This window comes from Melospiza georgiana, chromosome 7, assembly GCF_028018845.1.
Source record: "Melospiza georgiana isolate bMelGeo1 chromosome 7, bMelGeo1.pri, whole genome shotgun sequence".
In the NCBI taxonomy this organism is placed as follows: domain Eukaryota; kingdom Metazoa; phylum Chordata; class Aves; order Passeriformes; family Passerellidae; genus Melospiza; species Melospiza georgiana.
Window position 1 is genome coordinate 24,476,797 of NC_080436.1, and position 20,708 is coordinate 24,497,504.

The 20,708-nt window shown below is 37.5% G+C and overlaps 1 protein-coding gene across 1 annotated transcript in view; it reads left to right on the plus strand.

The window, feature by feature from the left end:
• The first annotated feature begins 684 nt into the window (after positions 1-684).
• RBMS1 (RNA binding motif single stranded interacting protein 1) overlaps positions 685-20,708 on the plus strand; it is a 175,137-nt gene continuing 155,113 nt past the window's right edge. The window contains exon 1 of the mRNA XM_058027957.1: positions 685-734. The gene's annotated coding sequence lies outside the window, so the exon portion shown is untranslated. The remainder of the gene's footprint in view (positions 735-20,708) is intronic.

Consider the following 20,708-nt stretch of genomic DNA (forward strand, 5'->3'; position numbering starts at 1 on the left):
AGAAAGCCATTCAGCCAAACACCTATGTGTTCATATAAATGTCAAAAAGCTTCATTTTTTGGCATTTGGTTTTCAAATTCAGTTACTCCACAGAAGTTTATGGCAATATATTTCTGCTCATCATGTGTTCTGTGGGAGTTTTCCTACACAGTATTTTAGAACTTTAAAATGTTCACAGTCTCCCATGAAAATACTTCTTCTAAGACTGAAATTTACTACGCTATCAAGGAAAGCAAGAACTCTAGCAGACAAAATCTCCTGAATTCCTTTTTAACTCCAGAGAAATCTCCAAATAGATGGGCAAAATTTAAGCAGAAAATTTGCCTTGTCAGTTGAGTTGCAATCTCTCATCTAACTTTTGAGGACATATCTTGAAGTAAATCAGTAGCAAATACCAAACTATAGCTTTGGAACTTTGTACATCTTTCCCACTGCACGAGGATTAGGACTTTCTGTAGGCACAGAGTTCGTGGTCATTGGGAAGGGGCTGCAGCTCAGCCTCATCCTCAATGGGCACAGCTGTGAGCAGCAGGTGAGCAGCACTGACAGCAACGAGCCAGGGAGTGCCCAGGGCACTGAGCAACCACCAAAGGGAACAGAGAGCACACAGGTGCAGTGCATCAACAGGAGGGGATAAAAGGCTGGGCTGAAGAACGAGAAGGACAGATTTTGCAGCCTTCTGAAGTGGAGTGATGTTTTTCTCTATGGGCTGATGCCTGAAGCCTTCTGATGAGGTAGGGTGGTACTCTATGGGCTGAAGCCTTCTGATATTGTATTCTGATATTGGTGGCACTCTCTGTATTGCGGCCATCTCAACTGCAGCATGTGCTGTGGCCCATGCTGTAACAGCTTTATATGTAAGGAACCTTCTGTAATTAAGAAACTTTTTTGGCATGGATTCAAAAGGGCAGAATTTCTGTATCCCTATTATGCTGGTGTTCTCCTGACACTTGTGGTTAATTTCAAAATGAGATTATGTGGCTTTTTCCCTAACTTGCATTTTGACCTATGTGATACAATTGAATCACCTTCCTGGTGAAAACCAGCATCTGGAATGCTGACGTGTTTGTTGCTTGCAGGGTTGTGGGAGTGCAGCCACAGCCATTCCAGTCCATCATGGCAACACACAATTCTGAAAAGGCATATATCACCAATATGCCCCAGAAATAACTTTTCTCCTTTGAAATCCTCACTGTGAAGAAGAATATATGTATTTATTAATTTGTTGTCAAAGGAGTAAACCTAGAATCTGTCTAAATTAAAGGATAACTTACAGTCTCTTGTGAATAACTGAATAACTTGGTTCAATGTCAGGTCACTGTGGAACATAGATTGTAACAGGAATATATAAAAGCTCTGAAGGGAGCAAAGAGACTTTATTCTGGAATGGTGAACGTCGTTGCCAGAGTAACATAAACCTTGTGTGTTTTCACAAGGAAATGAGTCACTTGTTTCTGTTGGCTGGAACTCTGTTTTCTTTTAATTTCATATTTTAGCTGCCTAATATAGTTTGAAAGAACCCTAGGATTGCAGTCTTTGGACTAAGATACCTTGTTAAGTAAAGCAGAGTAGAAGGATAGCATGCTAATTGCACAGAATCAAGATAAATTGATAGTAAATAAGATATTCTCACATGTGTGAAGGGAGCCCTTATCCTTTTCAAGGATAGTTCTGTGAACTATTTGCATGGTTGTGAAAAGAGGACTCATTTTCACATGTGTTATGTGTTCAGCTGTGTACTTCCATCTGTGCCTTGTGCTCTCTATGCAGCTGATTTGCAGGTCCCTCCTTGCAGCCCTGAGTCCCACAGTTAACTTAAGGACACGAGCCTTAGTTGCCCTAAATGAAGAGACTGCATTAATGTTAAAGCTGTTGGGTCAGATCCATATGAACAGTGAGGAAATATTTCCTTTCCTTGGACCAACAACTCATAACTATTAAGATTCTTCTCTATTTTCCTGGTGTTAAGGCAGCACTGAGCATTCTCACAGAGAATTCTTGCAGAGTGTCACCCTTTCGTGCTGAGGCGTCCTCACGAGACTTGGGATCAGCACAGCTCATTCCTAAAACACTTTCTATTTTTTCTTCTTACATCTCCAAGCTGTGGAGATTGTGCCAAGCAAAATAAGTAATACAGACTGTTTGAGCAATTCTCAGCTAGAGTAGAGTGTCTGAAGGAACATAGCTGGCTGCTCCAACATAGACTACTTTATCCTGGATGTAATTTGGGCAGAAACTCCATATAGCTCTCTTCACTACTACAGCCTTAAATGGAAGTAGCTGAGAATGAGGGCCAAATATATTCAATGAAGAATTAAAGTGTATATTATGGTTTTCTTTGGTGGCATAGATTTATATACATAAATACTGCACACCTGTGCGTGTATATGTGATGGTTGAGACCCAGGAGCAATTTTAATTCCACATTGCACATGTGTATAGGTGTCACAGATAATAATGGATTTATTGCATCATAAATTCCAACAGAGCAAATTCCTGTTCCCTATGGTAAAGATTACTGAAAATGCAATGTTTTATGCTTAGATGGAAATGCTGAAGAGATGCTTAATTTGTCCTATGCCAAAACCAATGTATACATGCATGTTCCAACTCACCTGAGAATCTCTAAAATATTTATTAATTAAATATTGAAGCATATTTTTGACAACCTAATGAAAACAAAACCAAATATTTTTAAGTAGTTTCAGTAAGGAGCAAAGGAGAAATTGAGAGCATAACAGAAATTTAAAGGTCATGTACTATGTTTGACTCAGGAGAAAAAAAAGGGCCTGGCCCAAACTAGCACCTTGCATTAACAGTTTAGACAAGGGTAGCTAGGTAAGACTTTCTGGGCATTTTTAAAATGCTCTAAATCCCCAAAAGCACTGAAAATTATATTCAGATATGTATATGTAAACATAATGGTGCAGTCATCAAATTACATCAGTTAAAACTCCTGTTTGTTTTGAAATATATTATGCAGGGTAATTAGGAGTGGATTATAAAAAAGTGCACAGAAAACAAAATATTTACAATACATAAAGCTTCTTTCCTTGCCAAAAAGTGGTTTAGCTTATGAGAATTGGTAGGGAAACAAAAAAAGGAAATAAACCCCTTAGGTACAAGAGCTGGAGAGTGGCCTTCTCTAACAAAGGGTGGCCACTGATGGATGGGGCTATTGAAGAGCAGCATTAGCTTGCAGTCTTTGTGAAATGTGTAACTACTAATTTCAATGTGTCTTGCACTCAATGCCTCTGGCCTACCTGATCAGTCAATTTACCTAAGCATTTTGACAGCAGCAGGTGTTATAGAGTGTGTGAGTACCTTAAAAAGAAGATAGCTGTGCTATAAATTTTAACCAGGGTTTTACTATTTGTTCTCCCATTCTCTTCTGTTCAGACAGAGGAATGTAGAAAGTGCCTCTAATCTTCATGAGCGTTGTTATGCTGCTGTTGATATATGCCCAACATTTTTTATTGTCTTCTAGTCACACATTTTCACATTTGTAATGAATCTTTTCTTGTTTCCAAGGGACACTTCTATAGGAATCCATTCTCATAACATGGTTGAATGGTTCCTTTGACCATTTCAAAATAAGCTGTCCAAAGTTCTTCAGACATCAAGATCAGAATCTTGAATTCAGCAGGGGATTCAGTGCAGGGGCATTTTGCCAGATGGGTGTTCAGATGCTGGAAACATTGAACAAAAATAATTATAATTAAGTACAATTATTTGTAACTATGTTTATAATCAAATACTGTTTGGAAGCCTTGTTTTATGAAGTGAAAACCCTAAAAAGAGACCTTACAAGTCTTCTTTAAAATGTCCAGAGAAGATTTTTGGCCTTGGGTCACAGCTGTCCTACCTACATCTGTTCAGTTTTCCTTATGTGCTTACATGAGTGACTGATGAATACTGAGAAGAGAAATCTGTAAGATATCTTGGATTATCTCTTTACTGGTTTTATTTTTCAATATTTGCTCATTTTGAGGGTGATGAAGATATAAGAGATTTCTTTCAATATTTCTTTTTTTTTGGGGGGTGTGGCCTATTTCCTTTTAATATTGTAACTGCAGTCCTAAAATAGAAGGGTCATTCTGAATAGTATCTATCTATTTGTTTGCTAGTCATTAGAAAAATAAATTAAAATATTAGCAAAACTTCAGCCCAGTGCTGGTGCCTGCACAAAGCACCATTTAATCTGAAGGCACTTTAGTATAACATATTACACTAAAACAATATGGAAGATGTTACAAGCATTTACCTGCATTCCCACATCTATTTATCCAGTTATTTTTTAATAATATCATAATGCCTTGGCTATTTAATCACAGACTAGGTCTCTCCTTTGTAGTTTGCGTTTTGTTACGGTGCCACTGTCTATTCTCAATACAACAATGTTCTGGAAGCCCAATATGCAAGCAAAAGGTGGAATCACAAACAGATACAGGAAGATGGAGCAGGAAAGAACTGTAATAGAAATGACAGAGGCTCCAGCACTCTTTTAGATGTTTCTGATGGTGCAGGACTGGGCTAAGAGCAAGCAGACCCAGAGCACGCCAACTGTGTGACTTTGGAATATTATGGTTCATCAACTTCAGTTTGGGACATAAAATTTAGGCACTGTCAGGTTCTTTCCCATACTGTTCTCAGTCATGTGCTTCATGAGATACCACGTTCTCAGAAGTGTGTTGCTACCGTTTCCCTACTATCAGCTGATTTAAGTCCAAGTTAAAACTTTGTTTTTTGCAAGCTGCTTCCTTCAAAATATTGCCAGGCTTGAAATACTCTACAGAGCGAAATTCTAAGTAGCCCTGCAAAAGGAACTGATAAAACCTTGCCAAATTTCAGATTTATTGACAGTTTCTTCCATCCTTACTGGAAACTTAAGCTCACACTGTGCAATAACTTCTGCATGGTCTATACTGAGAATTAGCTTTTGTTCTGGTGAGTAGTACAACTACCTCAGACAATGCTGTCCTGCAGCATCGTGCCTCACTCTCTACAGCTTACCCTTTCCAAAAACCTGAGTAAGCTTTCCAAGTATGAATTATTGTTTGAACCACCTAAACTAAGAGTTTTCATTGATAAAATTATCCAGCTGGCAAATAGGAGGAAAATCCACAACTTCAAGCAAAGTAGTCTTTAGAAAAATCAAAAAGCCCCTGTAGAGAGTTTCACTTTTTCACAGCATGAAGCTCTCTTCTTGTTTCTAAATCATATTTTTCAAGGACAGATACAAAAAATAGGTAAATGCAGCTTCCAGATGGAGCCTGGACTAAATTTGTCAAAAAATTATATGAAGAACCACAGTATGTTCCATTTAATCAACCTTCTGTGAATAAAAAGTAATTCTTCCTGTATATCTACACATCAGTTTTGCATAGAGCTAAGCAATTACTCTCAATCATCTTAAAGGCTGGTATGTGTTTGTAGAATATGTTCCTATGATGATTAGTCTTTTAGGGGATTGAATGATGACTTGAAAATCAAGGAAGTGTTAAATTAATAAGGGTCTTCTTTCTATGCTGTCATAAGTCTACAACTGTGTAGTTGGCACATACAATATTCTGTTTTCTGAGGAAATCTGCAGTTTGATGGTCAAATGGCAATGAGCAATGTGGATATCTTTTTTTCTTTCCATGAGATTTAGATTTCTGTCTTTGTAGTATGGAATGCAATGTAAGAGTAGTTATCAAGTGGCATTTGAATAACAAGTCAGTATAAAGTACATGGTTTTAATTTCCACTCAGGGTAAGCTACTGGATAAATTACATCAGCTTTCATACCCAGGCTGGATTTAGCCTGTTGTCTACAAACTTAGGTCTGCAGTATTAAGTAAAGGGTTCTTGTGAAAATTAGGACATTAATCATTTATCATTTTCATTATTCATTTATCATTTTAGGGTCATGTTTTAATCTGGTAGTTTTGAAAAGGAGGGAAGAAAAGATATTGTTGGGAAATTCTTCAGTAAAACGAACTTATAGGGGAATGAAGTGTTTCCTGTTCAGCCCATGAGAGTAGGCACGGAGTACACATGGACAGTGCTGTGCAAAGCCTGGTCTGCACTTACAGAACTGGGAAGCAGTTTGTTGTCTCTGTCATACGTGATGAGGCCCTCTGTGTAACTAGAGGTTAGTCTTTCAGAACATGTCTAAGCCAAAAGGGTGCTGTGAATGAGGTTCCTAAGTCATGAATTCATGTTGCACTCAGTAACAAGAGGTTGAATTTTTTTTAAAAATTAAGATTTCATCAGAGTGTAATTCTTCATTTATATGTAGTACATTTTACTTCTGTGAGATGATACAAATATCAATTAAGTAATCATTATTCTTTGAGAGTAAGGAAAAACATACCATTCAAAAGTAATATATAAATCTGGCACAGACATATAAATGCTGGTATGTCAGTACTTGGAACTACTCAATTTAGTTTAGTTTCTGACTTTGCAAATTAAATTAGAATATATTTATATGTAGATATCAAGTAGTATTACATACCTGTATTTGTTACTGACATTCTCTTACACAACAGTTTCAAATCCCTTAAGGATTTCTGATGCATCCAGGCCTGGAATTTTAATATTAATTTGTAAATTATGTGACTTGAGACAAATTGGATGTTTTTCACCTCCCTTGCTATGTATTTCTTCTTTGCCAAACTCAATATAATTGAGCCAACTCAGTCCTGGAAGCAAGATGACAGGTGGTGCTGTGCCCCTTCTGCTGAGCCCTCCTGCCTTCTAATTGTAGGACTTAGGGGGTTGTAGCTAAAATCACTTCAGAGTAATTTTGCTGTCCCATGTAAATAAATCAGTTTATATTCAGAATGAATGTTAGTTCTTTTTGCTTGCGACTTGATTGCATGATGAGGATGAATATTTTTTGTCTCTCCATGCAGTAAAAATGTTAGACTCTCTTAAAAATCTCCTTATCCTGTTCATGTTCAATCTCTGTACAAATTTATGAAATGTTTCATACCCTGAACTGTTTAAGTTTCTCTGGATCCCTTAGACAGGCTGTGCTGACTAAGGATGAGTTATTAGGATCTCTTTCTCATGGTGAAATCCACATTTGTTCATTTCAGTGGTTTTTCATCAGATGATGAAGTACTAACCACAGTCTAAAATGAGACAGCTGAAGTACTGGACTATCAATCCTATATGGTGTGGCAAACCCTATGTTCCACATTTTTACATTTTTCAGTGTGGAAATGAATTGTTTGATACAATGTTCCTTCTGTGACATTATGCGTGTATTGGTTGGGGAAGATGCTGATTTCCACTGACTGATACAGAAAATGGCTTTGCTAATTAGTTCTGCTAATTAATTTGGCATATCACATATTGGATAATGCTCCTGTTCTTGGATGGGACTGCATTATATGTTTCTAGTTTTCTAGAACTGGACAGCATTATAAAGCTCCCAAACAGACTTGGAGCTGCCTGCTGTCCTCAGTGACTTATCAGTGACCTCACTTGTAGGCTGTCAGGGGGAAAACAGAGCAAGAACTGCAGGTGAGAGCACTCTGTTTGAGAAAGATATTGCTTACTGGTTTGGTAAATTTGCTCAGGAGGGACTGGTTCCACAAGAAGGCTGGGCTTCAATGGGACTGAATATTTACTTTTGTGTTGAAAAAGCTAAAGAATAGGTACTGATAGCTCCTATCCTTGCCATGGCTTTCAGGTGGAATAGCAGTTAGATAGTTTTCTTAAAGAGGGAAACTATTCCCCTTTCAAACAGCCTGTATTATGTAGCCTGAGTTTATACCAGAGATTATTTTATTTTGTTACTTGCTTTTTTTAGAAATAAGTGTGAGGCAGCTACTAATTAAATGTGTCTGAATGTGCTGCATAGTCATGTGCTATTATAATGCTTTCTTTTATTTTTCAAGAAGGAAGCACTAATGAAAATGAGCAGCTATGGTACTCCTTGTGTACTTCATGGTTTCAGGAAGAGTCAGAGCAATGCTGCAATAATTAATAGTGAAGTCTGTCAAGAACCACAATTCTTGGGATGCCTGCAGATCAACCTGCAAGGGTTTCCTGCAGAGAAGGATATTTTGAGCATTTCCCAGTCCCAGCAACAGTTTGTCCCTATGCTGGAGAGAATGCTTCCTTTGGAACAAGGAAGGCAAAAGCAAATACTCGTTGCATGTCAGCCTCCAAGTGTTCTCCACGTTCACTATTTGGCATGTTTTTTTAACCCCGGACCAATGGCAGCAGATGCTAATGAGGCTGTGAACCTTGGGGATGAAGGTTCTAATGTAATTTTTACTGGGGCTGGTCTGGATGTTATCCCTGGGCAGTGGAGGAGGGGTGGAAGGAAGGCAAACTGCTGAGAACTCCCCATACTGGTGTCTAATACCATCCCAGAGGATTCCCAGAGTTTTATGAAAGGACTCTTTTGTAGTCCTTTTAGGAGCAACACAAACACTTTCAGAAGCAAAATGTAAGCCAGTGAGGCAATTTTGAACCAGGATTTACAGAAGTGCAACTATTGATCTCAGGGTACCTTATCTGACTCTGCATGAGCTGAACAGAATGAATTTATTATGCTTGTTTTTCATGGAACATATTTCAAATCTTATTGAAGAATACACTGCCTTTTAATTGCTTGTAGCTTTTAGAATACATCTTTTTATATTTATACAATGTCTCATTGCTAGTGCTATGGACTTACTTGGGAAAGCTCACATCACAAAAATCAAAGGAGACATTTAATAACTCTTTTGATATTAGACCTGAAATGTTTTTTGTTCCCCCAATACAGCAAGGCTTCTTTATTGGCCTGTCAGCATTCCAAGAACTGCATTTATGTGAAAGATTATGTCATAAAAAATGTATGCAACAGCTCTGTTCTAGGGATGTGAATTCTAAATAGCAATGTGCAATAGCTACAGTACCAGAAAGCATTTCCTTAAGAAAATGGGTTTTTCTCATTTCATGCAAGAAGCCTTCTCAACTGTTCAGAAAAGAGGGCTTCTACCAGGTATTTTTCTCTATTCTTTTCAAGAAACTGTTCAAGACTAAGTATAAGTGTTAAACATTGCTAGGTTCATGCACTTGAAGAGCCCCCTAGGGTTAGATTCTAAAGCCCTTTCATGGCCTTTATATTCATAAATAAGGGATTTGCTGCATTTTAAAGCATATCAGATCACAGCGGAAGTCTAAATTAGCATTCACTCCAAGGAGAACAGGGTCTCCAACTCGTGTTGTGTTCACCTCTTGGGTACATGCAAAGATTGAAATGAGAGGCTTTCCAGACACTCTGGGCATTTCCCTCCTGTTCTCTGTCCCATTTTGCTCCTTCTGAACTGCTAAGCAGCAAGATAAATGCTGGAGGAAATCTGCTATATTGCTAAAAATGAGCTTTATGTTACTGCAGCTATACCACATGGGTGCATTTTATCAATTTGTCTAATAGCTCGATGGCAACCAATGACAAAGCTGTTTAGGTGTTCAAATCCAGCTCTCAATTAGCAGCTCTAACAATAATCCATCCTAGCAGCTATTAGCAGAGTCAGTAATGGGATGTACATTTACAACCTGAGACTGAAGAAGTAATGATTCTCTCTGAATCTCCTGTTTTCAAAAACTCATTCTTGCAGTTTTTCTTCCAAGGATCTTATTGGTATGCAGTTGGAATAAAGCATGCTGCATTAGGGTGTATCTGATAAGAATATTTGGGGCTGGAATTTTCAATGGCTGCATGGTGAGGCACAGAGTTTAGGATTTACACTTGTAAATGTTTTCATCCAAACCAAATTTTCAGACATAGAGTTGAAGTGACTAATGCAGCTGGGAAGATTTGCCAGCCTATGCATTTATGACTGTACAAGTCAGATATTGTTTTGGAAATATTTACATTAGTGGATAAGTACAATGAGAGTAAGAAGATAAAAAAAGCCTTTGCAGTGCTCTGCAATCTGTGCTCCTCTGAGCACAAGCCCACCCAGACTGCAGTGAGGGGATGCTGTGTAGGCAACCAACACAAGGTTGTGCTGCAGAGCATCAGCTTAGCTGAGGCTTTTTCTTCTCTTGGATGGAATGGTCTGAGGTTTTGTGTTTGGGCGTCTCTAATTCATATGGAGAAAGACAAGAACATGAAGAGATTGAATCTTGCAGATACTGGTTTTCTGCTTTGCTCTTGTTTCTAAATATTAGCAAAGATTTATGGGCTTTTATAGCACTTTTATAGCACTATTTCCTGTGACTCCCTGTACCTGGAAGTTGGTAAAGCCAGGCTCTGACACAAATCATATATTCATGTACCTGTCCAATGATTGGGATTTTTTGGATCTCAAAGGAGTTCAGGTCTCTCCTCTATAAAGCATGGTAAAACTGAGTGCTTTGCACAGGACATTCAGCCCCCAAAAGTGAAAACTGGTTCTTTTGCTTCAAGCTGATAAAGTTAAGGAAATTAACAGAGGAATTAGAAAATAATTGTTCCAGACTGTGCCAATGAAATAGCAATCTCCATCTCTGAGTTTTGTTGTTACTTTGCTTTCCTCAGTGATAAGTTTAATATAATCCAGCCTGAGTTCTCTGCTGCCATGAAGCAAATATTACAAACAATTGGTTCACTGCTATGATAACAGAAAATCCTATTCCTATTTAAGCTGCTGCAGTGCAACTTCTTGGTGCAATGTTTGGGAGAAATCTCAAAGCTGCTTTTTGTCCATAAAGGAGAGGAATTCCCCTTCCTCTGTGCCAACAAAAAGGGGGGAAATTCTGTATGATGGCTTCTCCTTTAAGATGTAACTAAGAAAAATGATCACTGTTATTTAGGAAATTGGGCAATTTATAAAACATTGTTGAGAACAGTAATCTGAACAATGGACTATGTCAAAAGAGATATCGCAAGAGCAATAAATGATGAATTAAACAACAAGTGCTTGAGGGCTGAGAGTTGGAGGTTAGCCTTGGAATATTAATTAAAATGATAAAAGTAGGTGGCATTCTGAAGAAACAGTGAAGTCTATTGGAACAGAATAATTCCCACTACAGCCCTGCTGAAGATTTATGAGTCACCAAGACTACATTTGGCTCACTGAGTTAAATGCTGAATCACTACTTTGGGAGACAGATCTGTCCCTGTTCCACCAGGTGCAATTAAAAAACTCAGAAGATGCCTTGTTGTTCTGTAATAATGACTTTTCTTTCAGCACTTAAAAGGATTGAGATAGTACTGTATGCAAGAGTGAGGGGGAAGGGCTTATTTTTATAGGGTTATCTTGTTTTTCCATTGCAGTAGGGGAAAAAAAAATCTGTGAAATGGCTGTTTTCTTTTAAAGCAAGTTTTACAGATTATTGGTCCAGTATGTTCATTCTTTATCCAGTATATTGAGGATAATTTAAAAAATAGATTGTTTTCTTTTCATTTTGATTTTGTCATTATTTTTACAAAACTCACAAAACATCCACAGAAAGGACTTTCTGATCGTGATCAGCTCTGTCTTGATGCTAACACATCTCCATAGTAATCAGTCTGTTACAATTAACAACCTATTCTTCTTTGCTTTTCTCTTACAATTGCCTCATGATAAGAAGGACAAAGGAACAAAAGTGTGCAAAGAAGCAAGACCAGAATAATTTCTTGGTAGGAAATAGTGGCAGGTAAGGATTTGCATACATTTTCACAAATGCAAAAATATTTTGCACTGTGCAGTGAATGTGCAAGGGGGAAAAAAACAGTGTTCTCTGACTATGGTAAGGTTAGGGGGCTAGGCTTCAAACTCTTTCTTGGAAAGCTGATCCTGATATCATTCCATCCCATTACAGGATATTTGCCACTTGCTATGTGAAAGTGTGTATTCAATGGTCCCTCCTCTGGCACACACCCAAAACCTCTATCCAGAGCCCTATTCAGGGTTAGCCTAGTGTAAAATGGGTCAATTTAACAGACTTTAATTGGATCAGTTTTCAACCATGAGTAACAAATATGGGTCTCTTCTTTTTTCACTTAACTCTAATTGCTGCTTTCCATGACTACATGCCTGCATCGAACGCGGAGGTACAAAGCTGTTGCTGTAAACTGAGCACCTCGTTCTGAAAAGGGAGCCCTAACTGGTTTCTCAGTAGAAAGCATAGAAAAGCATTCAACAGTGAGTTACTTAGTTCTTAAAAAGATTAATTTCTACTTACATTGATCTCTATAAAAACAGAATTCTCTTCTCTCAGCTACTTTTTAAAGCCTCTCATTAATTTAAGCCTACAAAGTCCTTGCTGGTGGAAAAGGAAAATGGCTGAAAGATTGCTGATTATCCACTTTAGGATGACTCATTCAGTATAAGCAACTGTGAATCATGAACAAACTATCTACAGGCAGTTCCCATAAGACTTAATATCTTCCATGTTACTGGATGCTTCTAATGTTTCACATTAGTGTTGCTTTCTTCTTAAAAGCTTGAAGGCTCACAATATTGTATTGAAGAGTTACTGGTTTAAAAGTTGCACTGAAATATTTATAACCAGTTACCATTGCATGGGTTTTAGCCAATCTTTTCAGATTCTTGTGAATGTAACTTGAAACATCTTTAAAATTAAAAGGAAAAGGTGTGAAGGTTTGTCCATGGCCACATACTGGTTTTACTGTGTACCTGGGTCATTACAAGATTGAAGTTTCTGATGCACTGCTCAGCTGCTTCATCTGCCATAACTGGTAGTAGGATGCTCCACTGGATGGTGAAGGGACAGCTGAGGGTGGGAGAGTATCTCAGTAGGATTTATAGATATTGCTAAGAGAGAAATGGCAAGATTTTAAAACATTTGGCTCCAGCATGCAGCATCCAGTAACAGGTGACAATCAGAACAGCAACCACAGATACTTGATTTCTACAGCTCTTGCAATCTCTTTGTTCCATCATGATGTACTATGGCATCCAAGAAATCTGCCTATTTTCTCATCCTAGCCTTCATCTTCTTCCTGAGAGAGACCTGTTTTTCCTAGGGTTGCTTCCTGGCACTAATCCCACAGTTTCCTAGCCTGTCTGGTACTACCTGTATCATTCCAGGTTCTTTTGCCTCACCTCTCTCCTCCCTTTTCAGTTTCTTCATTCTTATTTTTGGCCTGGTTTCTTCTGCATCTTCCTTCATATCTTTATTTGCTCTGCCTCACCATCTCTCCTTCAGGTCTCATTTTCAGCCTTCACCTGACATTGAGCCTAGCTCACTAGAGGTCTCAGTCTACTTGTCCAGTCATAATATCTCAATATTCTGACTGGATGTATAGGCTGAGTGGCCAATAATCCAGGCTGTCACCGTACATGTCTGAGCTGTTCTATTGCTTTCCTGTTTTCAGTTTACTTACTGAAGCAGTCTTTTTTGGTCAGTTCTACCTTGAGATCATTCTCTCCCAGTCAACCAATTCCCAGGCCCTCTCTATTCATCTTAAAAACTTTTTGACCCTAACACAACTAGTCTTTCTATTTATTTCCATTTAACCACCCAGTCTTAGTATCACCAGATTCCTTCCTCTGGATTTTCTTCCCTCTTTACCTCCATATGCTCTCTGGTATTCTGCCTGCATTTGTATATTGCAGCTCCTTGTGCATGTTCTGTGTGCCAACAGGACAGTCTTGGAGAAAGAAGGAACCTTACAAAGATAATTGCTCAAGGATCTCTCTCCTGCTCTATACCCAGCTCAATTCATACAATGCTCAGCTCAGAGCACACAGAGAGGGTGTCAGGAACACTCCACTGCTCATGCAGGAGGACCCATACCCACAGGAGCTGGGGACACACAGGTGACAGCAGCACTTCTCAAATACTTTGTATGGTTTTAGCTAAATAAAGCTAAGTACTTCATTCTAGGGAAACTTTAATTATGTTAAGTAATAAAAGTTGATGTTTCTTTTTATGTACCTGTTTGTTTAATTAGTGAAATTGTTCATTTGATATGTTCTCATTTGTGGTTGCATAGCAAACGCTTTTATTAGTAGAAGTGTGTTCTGAACATGAAAGGCAAGAGAGAACACAGAGAAGCCTGTTAGGAAACATAACTTCCTATGGCCAGAGATGTTTTGCTCTACTTTTGAAGAAAATCAATTTCCCTTCATAAATTGGTATGGCTTCCTGTGTTCTGTGCTCTGAACATACACTCCCTGAACATCTTATGTTGCCAATGGTCCTTTATGTAAGGATCCCTACAGCAATCTTAAATGCTGCTTGTGTATAGCCAAGCACTACATGACAACTAAACACTTTCTGATAGTGCCCTTTTAATGAGTTGCAGGTGCCACAAACTTCATGTTCCCTTTAGTGCTTTATTGCTTACTGGATGCAGTAAAACAGTTGGCACACTGTAAATTATCAAGTGGTAATTATATTCATGGCCTCAATACAAGAAGAAAATCCACTGTTAAGAACATATTTCTTCCAAAATGTGGTAATGAGATGTGTTGCACCTCCTAAGAAGAGCTTGCAGGGTGACTCTCTATTTAGAATACTGCAATCACAGTTCTATTTTCGGCCAGCGTCTCCATGGTCAGAACGGAGAGTGACTCTGTACTCCCAAACATGGATTTCTCATTCACTCTAGGATTTAATTTTTACTCATCCACTAATAGAAGGTAGTTCTGTGGTTAAAACTGGAAAGATGTGATATTTATTTACCAGAAAGGTATCAGTGTGATTTTTTAATATGATCTAATTTTTAAAGGTTGAGCTGTGAGCTACAATAACTTGATGGCTTAGCCAGGCTATTCTAGTAGTTTTCCACTGTTCCAAATATCTCCTGTATGTAAAGACTCCATGACAGCCACATCTCAAATGGTAATAGTGTCTCTGAATAGCATAGGATGCTTCCTATCTCTAATAGGCTGCTTTAATATACCAGTCATATAATGATGCTCATCAGTACAAATTACCACTGCAAGGTCAATGAATGTTAATATGTTTCCTGCAACAGAACCTTGAAGAATAATATAATCCCCTCCTCCTCTCTAACTAAGATAATTCCAGGCTGAGTACTGTTCTACAGCAAAATAAATTAAGTAATACTGGAGTGTGTGGCTATGCTGATGGTGATTTTGTAAGAAAAATAATCTCATCTTAAAATTCTCCTCAAGCGTTATAGTAATTATTAGTCTTTAATGGTTTCTATAATCTGTGAAAATTCTGTGGTAACTGTAAACAACTAGGATAATTAGGGAGCAATATTCAAAGAAGATTTAATTTAAATCATTTCAGTTTTAATATTTGGAACCTTTCTCCAGGCTGTAAACCTATACCCAAGCAAACAAGTGCATGGAGTGTATGCAATAGCCACACCATGAGAGAGATGCACTAGATTCTGGCCCTATCATTAAAGAAATTGGGGTTTTAATAAAATTTATTTTTATGTATTTTAAACTACTGTATGTTATACCATTTAAAAAAAGAAGTTATCTGATTTCTTGTTATTTCTTAGATATTTTTTCTTGCTTTTTGGAAAAATACTAATGAACACTGAAAATCAAAGTTAGTGTTTCATATGCAGGCACTAAATCATGAAAAATGTAAAGCTGTATTTGGTACACCTCTGAAAAATGTAAAGCTGTATTTGGTACACCTCTATTTAGGACAGTATGTGAAAAATAAGTTCTTAACAGGAGCTTCAAGCAGATTAATTTTAATGTATGAATCTTTAATTCAATATTGTCTCCAAAAGTTCTTCAGCAAAGAAAAAAGGCTTTCTGAATATTCTGACCTGTTTTCTTTCACAGCTAACTTAACCACCTGTCATATTTGTAGCAGATAATTAATTTCAGAGCATACAATTAGTCTAGCTCAGAACAGTCTTTGCAGCATACTACCTTCTTATTATTTCTTTATCATGCTTCCCAGCCCATTGACTCATTACTTCTGTTACTACATTTACATTTTACTCTTGGGTGAATCCACAAAATAATAAAATGATAAGATAACAGACTGACACTGCTCATTATGTATTGTAATAACCATAATAAGAGGGATAATCACATCACGCTTATATTTCATGCATACTTCATTGCCTTAAACTCTGGCCTGTGCTCATTGATGATTCACGGGTTTTTCCTTGGTGTTTGCTAGAAGAACTTAATCTTAAAGAAAAAATACATTAAAGAGTAATGAACAATTTATTTGATAATGTAAGGGTAAAATAATGATAAATAGTGACTTGAAAAACACTTCTAAAAACAATGTCTTTATTTAAAATTATATTTCATCATTAAGATGATAGACAAATTAATAAAAATCTGGTTTGCTTCATAGCATATATTACAGATACAAAGGGACTCTCATGAGAACAAAAAATGCATAAACCATAGTGTACTGCTTTTTCCTCAATACATAATTCATACATGCAAATGTTCTGCAGATATTTCACTATAAATATAATTAATTGCTGCAGATTCACAGATGAGGCCGTGTGACTGTGCATGCACACAGTGCCAGCCACACTCATTTATGCTGATTTCAGGCTAGAGACTCCTGTGACAAGCATAATAGGTAAAGAGGGGGGAAATAATCAGCATTTAGAGACACACAGCATCATGCAATACCATGTAGAAAATTCCTCCCAGAAATGACAGCATTTCCACCAAGAATCTGATGAAAGTGGTCGGAGGTAAAAAAGGAAAGGTCTCTCATATTAATAAATATATATACCAAGTAACATTGCATAACATTAGCATACTGCAGTTTGGTTGAATTTATTCTATTGTCACTGAACAATTATCTCTTTATGCTGTTGCTGATTGTAACCATTGTGAAAACTGAAAATGGGTGTAAAAAGTTTTAATGATATTTTTGATAGCTTTGCAAGGTAGAAGTTCTGTTGCTTTTCTTATGGAAGCTTTTGTTATCAAAACGTACAGAAATTTTAACCACAGACTTGAAAAACAGGGAATTCAGGTTGATAAACATAGGGGCCATTCTGAAAATTCTAAGCAGGGAGGAGCAATTTGGTTGTGGAGGAGGGAGGCAGATGCAGAAGATCTAATAGGCCTCTCCTTTTCTATAGTATGTGATTTCATCACTGATAGCACAAAGCAGCTGTTGGCACAAAGAAAAAATAGATTATGTAGTAAATATTTTATTGTTGTTTCAAAATTTTAGTATCAGCATTGTCTGAATATTAATTAATATTAAATTTAATAACGTTTTTTCTAAAAAGTCAGTAAGACCAGGCACTGACAATGGGATTTTTCATTTCTATGTGGATTTTCTAATTCCTACCTAGCATTGTCTCAAGAAAAAAAAAAAGCAAACCAGTAGATTCCATTTAGTGATTTATTTCCTATGGCATAATCAGGTGAAAAGGATATACCCTGAAATGTCACTATAATTACATAATCAATTTACCTATTTGAACAAGCTGTTGAGTTCAGTCCTTAAAATCAAAATAAACACCTTGATTTTAAAAATCTGACCACTAAAGGCTTCCAATGCCCCCAGCAGGAAATCCATTAATCCCTTTTGAATACTAATGCATTCTCATAAATATTTAGAGATCATATGTTGCCACCTGGAATTTCTAACAAAACTCCAATTTATGTCAGTGTCTAAAGATTGATGCCTGAATAGATTCCTAGAGTGCAACTTTTGGAATTTTTATGATTGCTGTGCTCTGTCTTGTCCATTTCTGTGACTCAAAGTTTACAGGAGTTCTCAGATTTCTCTCTTTGTCTTCTATAATATTCAGCTAATACCCTCAGCCTTGCTTTCTATACCTTTTCTAATGAACTTGATGGCTAGATTTAATTTCTTAAAATTATCTTGTTTATTCTACTTGGAGATAGGTTTGGTATACCAGCACAAGCTTCAGCTTCTTCTATTTTGGTATTATCCACCAAATATCTGCTCAGAACACACTGTCTGCATCTTTAGTAACTTATGCACAATTTCCCACAAGTCAATGGGACACGGATTCAGTGCTCTGCTTACACGGACACTTTTGATATAATTGAAGTGTTTTAGAAGAAAACTCCTATTTTTGTGAGTTGTTACTTAAAGCCAAAAATATTTTTAATGATTTCCCTATATGTATCATAAATGGTACAAAAAGAATCCAAAACAAATCTCAATTTTTGATGGCAAATCAATGTAATTTTTTTTTTGCTAGGTTGTCTTCAACCCGATTCCCTGAAGGAAAAGGGAAAAAAAACCCTTTAAAATTTTCTATAGAATAAAATCCTACCCATTATTCTTCAACATTCAAAAGCTTATTGCAAATGAAGATTTGTGGGAATATTCTTGTCCAGCAATATCTCTGTTCTTGCTATAAGAAGTTGTTACTATCATTTTTCCTTGCAAATTGACATCCCACACTCTTCTTGTATATCCTTTGAAAAGCAGCAATACTTGCTATTCTACTTTTACCAAGATTGCAGAATTCATAGACTGGTATCCTACTCATTATCTCAAAAGATTTCTTAGGAACTGCATAATCATTCCCATCTTCTCATCTATTTTTTCAGCTTTTTAAGTGCCTCAAAACCAAAAAATCCATCCTATGTATAAGTTAGAATGGCCTTTCTCTTGTGAAAGAATGTGTTCGAATGTTAGTGTTAGAATGTAATCAGAACTCCACCCTGCCTTTGATTAACATTTTGTTTTCTCTGGTTACTGCAGATCTCATTAAGATTCTAAGAGATCACTCATCCTTTATAAACACCATAACTAAGATACTGTAGCTAAGAATGTTTGCAAAGAGTTGAGGACTGAATGAGAAGAAAGATAGATCTTCTTTTTAAAAATATATCTTTTTCTAATTGAGGTCCATCAATTTGCTCAATCAAATAGTTCCTGTAGAGCAACCAATGGAGATATGGAAAAATTCTCTTCTGGAGGCACATATGCTTGTAGAACCCACAGCAAGCACAAGACTAAATGGCAGAATTACAAAGATTCACTGATCTAAATCCTATTCAGAGAGATGCTAGAACTAACTCGCTTAGAGTACCTTTTTTTTTCAGTTTGACTTCATCAATTGAGCTTGTTGCTGGGTTATGCTGAAGCTGAGCTATTGCACTGAATTGAAATAAATGTGGAAACTAGCAACAGAGGTTCATTGTTGGGAGACTGCTCTGTGTAAGAGCTGTCTTTGTATTTACAGAAAATAATTCATAGCATCACTATTCACCTACGGGAGTTTACCATGGTCTATAGAATAGCTATGTTCAGTAGAGCTATTATTGTTTTATAACATACTTGAGTTGTCATGGACCCATCACAAACTCCAAGGCCAACTGGGAGGATCAGCACTGATCCCATCATTCTTGGTGTGTGGTGCCAATGCTGGAGAGCAACATTTTCTCTGAAGAGCCTTTCCATGCCTTTCTAAGAGCTTGGGTGTCATCCAGAAACAATGTTCTGAAGTTGCACTTTGTGTGCATCCTTTAGTAATTCTTGACCCTGGTGCTGAAATTGTGGAAGATTACTTGAAAATAAGCAGAAAGGCAGAAATCTCACCCATTAAATTTCAGCTGGTTTAGTGAAAATCAGATGAATAGAAAAGAAGAAGGAAAGAGACACCAAGCAGTGCCCCCAGGAAGGGAGAGGCTACACGAAGAGCTCGGCAGTGATCAGTGCTGTCACACTGTCACCAGTCTATCAGCTAAAGTTGCCCGGCCTGCAATGAGCTCTGCTCTAGGAACCGGTGGCTGGATCTGCTGGCCCTGGCTGAAGCAGTAGATGGAGGCAGAGGAGTTCAGTGGAGGTTGTGTCAGGGAATGAGGGTGGCTGGGAACACAGTGGGAACTGGATTTGTCTCAGGACTTGTGCAGTCATAAGCGACATGAAGTTGGGTAGCTGGTGGTGAGAGGTTTCCAATGCACAAACACACTGGTAATCAAATTTTGGTGAATGTGCTGTTCATGGAATACTTTGAATTTTATTTCAGTTTAGTTCAAATAGATGCAATAATGAAATTGCTTTGAAAAACTTCCCTGTTTTGCCCACTTTCTTTTTATCTTATCACTCTCAAATTCTTCCACTTTGCAGAAATATATAGATTTTCTTTGTTTTCCATTCTGTGTAGAGATCTCTGAGTAGAAGTTGATGTGGACTTCATGGCTTCAATTTTTCCTGCATTAATGAATTTATATTTGGATCTGTCCCATGTATGAAAGCATTTGTGCCTGCTTTCCCAGTGTGCTGCAAATCCTACTCTGCTCCAGGGCTTTTGGGAAGTGCTTTACAAAGGAAGCCGTCACTGCACAGTCTCTGAGTGCTGTAAACTGTTAGTAAGGAAGCAGTGAACCAAGGACAGCTACAACAGGAGAACATGGATTTTGCAGCTTGAAGGAAGAGGCAGAGGAGCTTTAAAGGTTTATGCCCTCTATGTCACTCATTCTTATTTATCTTACATGTTCAGATGTGGACACACCAACTTTGAGTTATTCTGGATTGTGCCTTCAAACAAGGCCAAGGTGAAGTACTTGCCAGCATGGAATGCTCACGTGCTGTTGAAAGGGCCCTCCACAGCTCCAAAGAGAGATCCACATCTCATACCTATAAGGCTCTTCACCACTGAAGAGCTGTGGTGAAGCTAAAAAGTAAGAAAGAAAGAAAAGTAAGGTTTTAGCAGAAATTTATTTCCCTTCTTGAGAGTGTAGATGCACTGTCCATGTTCAGAAAGATTAAGGTGTGGTGAATGAATCACTATAATTAATTCTTATATATTATCAATGAATTGTGCTTAAAATTTCTAGTGGGCTGATTGAGATAATGCTACGGAGAATG